Below are 7,571 nucleotides of genomic sequence, written 5' to 3'. Positions count from 1 at the left end.
ACAAACTATAATTAAAATAAAAAGGATCAGCTCCACTTACAGTGCAGCCTCTTAAAACCAACAGCAATTATCTAATTCTGACAGAGGGTATTTTGCAAGGTGTGTGACGACAGGGAAAAAGCAAGTCTGTGTGTGTGTGTGTGTGTTTGTGTGTGTGTGTGTGTGTGTGTGTGTGTGTGTGTGTGTGTGTGTGTGTGTGTGTGTGTGTGTGTGTGTGTGTGTGTGATCTTGCAGCTTTCATCACTGACCTGTATTATGCGACGATGCAAAGTAAACTTGTCAAATGACTTTGCTTTTGCAAATAAATTGTCACACATCAGTGCAATACAACAATATGCTTTTCATAACAAGAAAGGCTTGCAAAATTACAGCAATTGCATTTGTTGGGGGGTTTTGCACAGCAAAATATACAAATAAAGAACACAAGACACTGCCGCATCCTCTAAAAGGTAGAAAGATTCATAGTAACAAACTCTGGTATTGTCTTTTGAATAGCACAACTCTTTGATGTGACTCGTGGTTTTCTGTCCTTCTTTTAGTTTTCTTTTTTGTTTTATTTGAAAATTCTGAGAAGAACAGAGCATTCAGTTTGGATTTCTGTTTCCACAACAGCAGACCATAATACCCAGGAGATACAGACGCTGCTGGCCTCAGACCATCACAAACCTCAGAAACCGCATTTGTGCAAGCAGATACATTTGTAATTCTGAGTAAAACACGATGAGCTGTAATAAGCCTGGCTTGACAGCTAGCATCAGAAAAATAAAACCCTCCTTCCTAACTCTGGTATTAGAGCAACAGTTCTGGCAAAGCTGAGACGGACTTTCACGGTCTGTCAGGAGATGCAGTTCGGTTTGGAGATCTGAGTGAAATGTCAGTGAAGAATGCCACCCCATGCATCACGAGGCTTGTACTGGGCTTGTTTGTCTCCTTGGAGAAGAAGGAGGGGGTCTTAAAACCCCTCTCATGTGATGGCTGGTGTGGGGAGGGACCACTAATGAGTGCCATTTGGGCCCTTCATTTACAACACATGCTGGTTAACAGCCCACGACAATGTGGCTGTGTACTACAGCCTCTGTAGCTGCTCACCCTGTCACTCCGTGACTGCAGCTGTTGGTGACCCTAAATAAAAACAAGAAAAAAAACTTACAAAACAACACATCCACATAGCCTGACCTCTTAATAGAAAGTTTTTCAATGAAGGAAAAAAAAATGGTACAGTTGCTTAAAACTGTAGTGAGCAAAATTCAAAAAAAGTTTTTTTTTTTTTTTTTTTTTCTTTTTAAATAAGCCAGAATTTGAAAAGTCTTATCATTACATGAGGACAAACATATGCAGGTACTTCATATGAGCTAAAAATGAGTCACTTCTGACTCTTGGCTTCACAGACTTAAAACCACACTCTCCTGGCTGCATAACCTATTCCACCACCGCATTTCACTTCTTGTATGGATTCTGGTTTTTAAACAGCTCACTTGAGTAATCTCACAGTCTCATTCTAGAGCAGAGCATACAAGAGATCCAGGAATCTATTTTCAGCTCAAATGACTTAAAATATGTTCAAATGTTACACAGCTGCTCACTGCATTTCTTGTTAATTTTTTTAATACACTCCTAGATAAAGGTTTTTGTAGGAGAAAGAAAAGAATACTTACAAATATGTTTACATTTCATCAAGATGTTATAACTCATGCTTTTATGTGCCAAGACAAACAGCAGTAGCACATGGTAGCTGACAGGCTTTATTTCTGCTAATCAAAGTCACTGAACTGGACATCTCAACCTTGTTTGCATTGTTACCTTCTGTTGAGCATTTTGAATGGAATTACCTGACCTGAAAGTACTTTGGATGCGCTCCCAGGTGATTTTGGCCAAGAGAGTGGATACAGCCTGGGCAATTTCCCAGTCCATCATAGCAAACAACCACTTCACATCCACACAATTTAAAATCACCACTTAACATGCATGTTTTGTGGGAAAACATGTGCTGTGGGAAGAAGCTGGAGTGTCTGGAGAGAAGCCATGCAGGCACAGGGAAAACACACAAACTCAGACAAAGTTACTACCATTTCCCCCAAACGAATAGCATTAAATTAGCTGAATGATGGAAAAAACCTCAACAAAAAGATGGCCATCTATGAGCAAACACTTGGCGACAGTGGGAAGGAAAAAACCTCTTTTAACCAGGCCCCTCCCTGAGCCTGGCAGAACTCGGCTCAGCCATCTTATTGGTGATTGGTTGGGGGTGAAGGAGACAGGACAAAAGACTCGGTGTGTAAGAGAGCCAGAGATTAATAATAACTAAATAATGAGCTAATGATAACTAATTTCAAAGTGGAGTATAAACACATATGCACATGGATGTGGATCCTCAGGTTTACAGCGTATACAACAAATACCCTGAATAACCAGTGTGGCCTGGTTTTATATACACCATTGTTCTGGAAACATCAGCTAAGATATGCTTAAGTTGTCAGAAATAAAGCTTTTTTTCACAGTGGTTTTGCAATGTTTACTCAATTAAATAAAATAATCTCTCAAGGATATGCTGTGCCTCCCTATCCTTACTTTGATTTATCATTTTGAAGTGATCTAGATCACATTGAGGCCTTTCATGCGTTGGCCGGAGATTGGCACATGCAGCAGTCCATCTGGATACAAGCTGGTTGCTCTTAAACTGACATTTATAGCCGGCTGACTAATAATAAGGAGCTACAATCGAAATCCTCTGCCATATATGTGTCCTTGACTGAGAGTTTCTTCTGCAGTGTTGGAATCCTTATCCATATCATTTAATGTTCTCTATGGCCACAAAGCTCCAAAATGCTTCCCGGTGAACATGCACTGAAAGCGAAGCTGAAACAGCACCAGCAGAATACAGCCGATTTGATCTGGGAATTGTACTGCATTCACTTTTAAGGCGTCATTTAAATCTGCAACTTTTAGTGACCTCTGTTGGCAACATTTTGGAACAGCAGCAATTAAATTTTGACACCGGAGCCATGAAGACAGAAGCTGAAATTAAAAACTAAAAAGGCAAAAATACATACAAGTCCTACAGAGTCCTTAAACATTCATGTAAATTGTGTTTTTTATGTAACTATCCCTTTAATTAATTGTATTAATGTTACTGCTTGTAGTTATTTTTGTGTCTATATTCCCCAATGTACACCTCTGTTTATATATTGATATTTTTGCTGTTCTGTTTTTGACTGCTGCTAGTATCTAATCCTTAAAAAACCTGGATAATAAAAATATTTATCATTTATCCCATATAGCCCTCCTCTACTCTATATGAATTATTTAGTTCTGTGTAGCATGTAGCTTTTAAAAATTATTAATTCATAAAAAATCTTATAAACTTTAAAGGTTATATTTTTCAAATTCAAGTTACAAACAATTATATGGCTTATGGTGCAAACTGGTGCATTGTTACAAAGAAGAAAGGATGGGGCAGCTCAGCAAAACCAGAAGGCCTGAAAAACCATGGGAGAAAACTAAAGTGAGTGATCATCAACTTTTTCCTAGGTTAAGAAAAATTTCTTCACACCATTTAAACAAGTCAGGAACACTCTTGAGAAGATAAGCGACAGACTGTCAAAGTCTAAAATCAACAAACAGGAATGACTTGGGGGGAAAAAACGTGTTTAGAACATGCAAACCACTTGTTACACTTGAGGAAAGTAAGACCAGATTAGATTGGACTAGACTGAAAAACATCTAAAAGGATGTGCAGATTTCAGGAAAAAATTCTTTGGTCAAATGAAACCAAGATCAACTTGTACCAGAATGATGGGAAAAGGAAAGTATGGAAAAGGAAAGGAACAGCTCATGAGCTGAATCATACCACATCTATTAAACCTTTGGAATCATGTTATTCTTTGGGCATGTAAGTCTCCTGGTGAAATGGGGTCATTATTGATAGATGTAGAAGGATGAAGTGCACAGGACTATGCTCTGCTCAGATTCAGCCAAATGCTGCAAACCTGGCAGTCCTTCAAAGTGCAAATGGCCCAAAGCTTACTGCAAAGACAAGCCGACAGTTTCTCAAAGCAAAGAAATGGGATATTGTTTAATGAACAAGTCAGTCACCAGCTCTCAATAGAATAGATTGTGCTTTTCAGTTACTGAAGCAGAGAGACACACAAAAAGCTGCTGCAGTAAAGACCTGGTACATCATCTTAAAGGAGGAAACTCAGCATTTGGTTGCTTGCATGGGTTCTAGATGTGTGCAGGAAGTTATTAAATATTAAATGAGGTACTAAAAACAATCCTTGCATGTAAATATATATCGGTTTGTCCACCTGCTTTTGAGCCTCTGAGAAAGTGTGTAAAAAAGTGCCTGTAATTCCATAAGTACAAACATTGTGCCTTTGTCCAAAAAGGTTTTGAACCTGAAAGTAAAAGAAAAGAAAACAGAGTCAGTGTGTGGAGAACTTTGTTTAAACTCCACTCACTGTGGACTTTTTGTTCCAGGCTAGAAAATGAAAGCCAGAAATCTCAGCACCTGCCCGCATAATTATTCAGCCGCTGACATTCACCCGAAACCACATTAACCACCGAAGCCAAAAATCAGGCAAACGAAGTCTAAATTCATCATTTAATCTTATCATTTGGATATTTAATACAGCGTTCAAAGGATTCTGGGGTTTCTTCAAAGCACACGTTAAAGATTAGAGAAATTTGCTGCATTTTATGCATGAATGCTTCCGTCACACTTGATTTGTGTGTGCCACTCTGGAGTCCCTCATGCCACCCCAAATTACCAGTGTAATTGACATGATGTTATTACCTCACCTTCACATGACTCACTGGCATTAGATGTGGTCAACAGCGCGCATTCAACAGCCCGTGGAAATTCAATCACTTTCCTCAAGATGCCTGGGAAAGATTTAAAGGGAAACATACATGCCTCTAAATGTTTATTAGCTGTTTAATATCCTGTTTAGGGCGTCTTTTATCAGTTTGGTACTGTTAAGTCCCTCAGTTAAGTTACCGTTTCCTGTACCACTGTACCAGTCTCCTGCTTAGCCACTCCATTCCACTGAGCTTTGAAAAACATACAGTCTTAAATGAATCCTAATCGTCACACAGTAAACATAAAATGTGCAGTCTTTGTTTCTGGTGTTAAAAATGCAGGTCTTACTCTGTGGTTCGAAAATCAACACAACATGCCAAATGTCCCTCTTCATGGCAGGATGTGGGTTGCCCTCATGTTGGGCATGTTTTGACTGGGGATCGGGGAGTCACATTACCTCATGTTTCATTCAGCAGTCTGAAAGGCATTAATCATCCCATTAAACTGAGACAGATTTATAGCATTGTGTGTGAAAGTTCTTGGAACGCACATAACATTACTGCTCACTTAAGACCTCTGCACCCAAATGTCCGACTTAACAAGCAGAAGTCTGTACAGCTGTGCTTCACGCTTCCAATGACCAAAAAGTTCCTCCGCTCGCCAAAACGGAGCCAAAATCTTTTAACTACTCATATTAATGTGAATTTTTTCCTGTCTGCTTGGTTTTACTGGTTTAAACCCAAACAGTTAGAAATTAATTCCACCTGGTCGCTTGTCTTTAGACACAAATTTCATTTTGCTGTGAAGGTTACTCGATGTATTTGCACCAGTCACTACCAATTTAATGTTAGGTCCTTAGGCCTATTTAACTGTAGTCTGTAAAGGCTGCCATTATTTTTAAAATTGCAAATCAGATTTGTGAGTTCAACCATCCTTGCATATGAACAGTTCCATGCTCATGCATTAGTTGTGACAATCGCTCTTCTTTTTTTACGAGTAACAAATATCAGTATTATCACAAGAGTAGATGATCTCATTTTAGAAGAGAAAATCATAACCAAGTGCTTGTATCGGCTGTTCCTATATACTAGCTGCTTGAGGCTGGTCTCAAAGGTGAGTCCATCCCCATGGATTCCCATGTGAAGCTTTCCAGTTAAACCTATTGTTTTAGTGATTCATCAGCAAACATCCCAATATTTCTTCATACCATGGGTCTCTGGCATTGTATTTTAAACCTCAGATAATGTGACCTACAGATAAAATCAGTTGTTAATGCTTGTTTTAACAGTAGTTAACATTTTTAAAGCAATTGAGACTTTTAACAAAAGCTAAAACATTTTTGAATCAACAACCCTGAGAAGGCCTTTCGTGCCTTTATCACATTCACATATGGTTACTGTAGTTGCATAAAACAGCAGGTTTTAGTAATTCCAATATCTTACAACTAACTAAGTTGGAGCTTTGAACATCTGGAACCACCTCCCTCTCCAGATTAGCTCATCTACCTCACAAACAAAATCCGGATCCGAACTGGAAACAGAACTCCCCTCACTGGTCTTTTCAGCTTCAGATTTATTTGATTCACAGCGTCAGTTATCCAAGCATGCTATGAAATGGGTGATGTCACTGCTTTAAAAACAGTATATAGGGAAGACAGCATGAAGACAGTTTTTTATAGTATGATGCTCTGTCAAAATCTAGTCCTCCTGCATTATTTCCTGCACCAAAGAGCAAAGCTAAAGAGAGAATGTTTTTCTTAAAGTCTCAGCTAATCCATTTTTTGGGTTAATATTTATTTTCTCTAAATTATTTAGAAAAAAATAAAAGGTAATATGTAGCAATAATTTAAAAGGCTACATTGATTCAAGCTTTTGTTCATGTTAATGTTCACTGGCTAACTGACTTTTACTTAAAAGTAACTAGATTTGGAAAATTGGCGTGCGCACAGTTTTAATATAGTACTTAAGCACATGTACTGTTGCACTTCTTTATAAACAAACACACACACACACACACACACACACACACACACACATACCCGTTTCTTGGGTTAGAGGGACAATTTCTGAAATTTTTGGCAAATCAGACTGGACATAGGGCTATGGGGACACCGGGTTCCAGAGGTGCTAGAGCTACAATATGCATATCAAAAATCATGAAAAAAATCAGCAAACCTATACACAACTTAAAATTTAAACATTTTCTTTGCTCGACTGAGATATAAAAAAGGCTATTTTTTCAGACATTCTGGTGGTTTGTAGAGACTTTTCTGTAGCTCGGTCTATAAGGACAGTCTGGTGTACAAGGTCAGTGATGTCATCATACATATACACAAAGTATAGTCTGTTCTGAAGGGACACATGGTGTGTAAAGCCAGTCTACTGTACACACACACAGTGAGTAAATCTGGTTTAAAAGGACACATGGTGTGTAAAGCCAGTTCACTGTACACACACACACTGAGTTAATCTGGTTTAAAAGGACACATGGTGTGTAAAGCCAGTTCACTGTACATATACTCACACATGCACTAAGTATAACCTTCTTAGAAAAGAACGTGTATTATAAGACTGTGACTGATACATCATTATAGTAAAATTGAATAAATTTGCTTAGGCTGCTGCCCCTGCGACCTGGCCTCGGATAAGCGGTTGAAGATGGATGGATGGATGAATAAATTAAAAAATAATAAAAAGACTATATTTTGGTTTTCTCTGATGAGCATTACAATCTGACATACAAGCTTACATAAAACACCACAGATCATATCTGT

This window comes from Maylandia zebra, linkage group LG12 (genome assembly GCF_041146795.1).
Source record: "Maylandia zebra isolate NMK-2024a linkage group LG12, Mzebra_GT3a, whole genome shotgun sequence".
NCBI classification, from domain to species: Eukaryota; Metazoa; Chordata; class Actinopteri; order Cichliformes; family Cichlidae; genus Maylandia; species Maylandia zebra.
The sequence above is the reverse complement of the archived record's forward strand: the minus strand, read 5'-3'. Positions refer to the sequence as shown.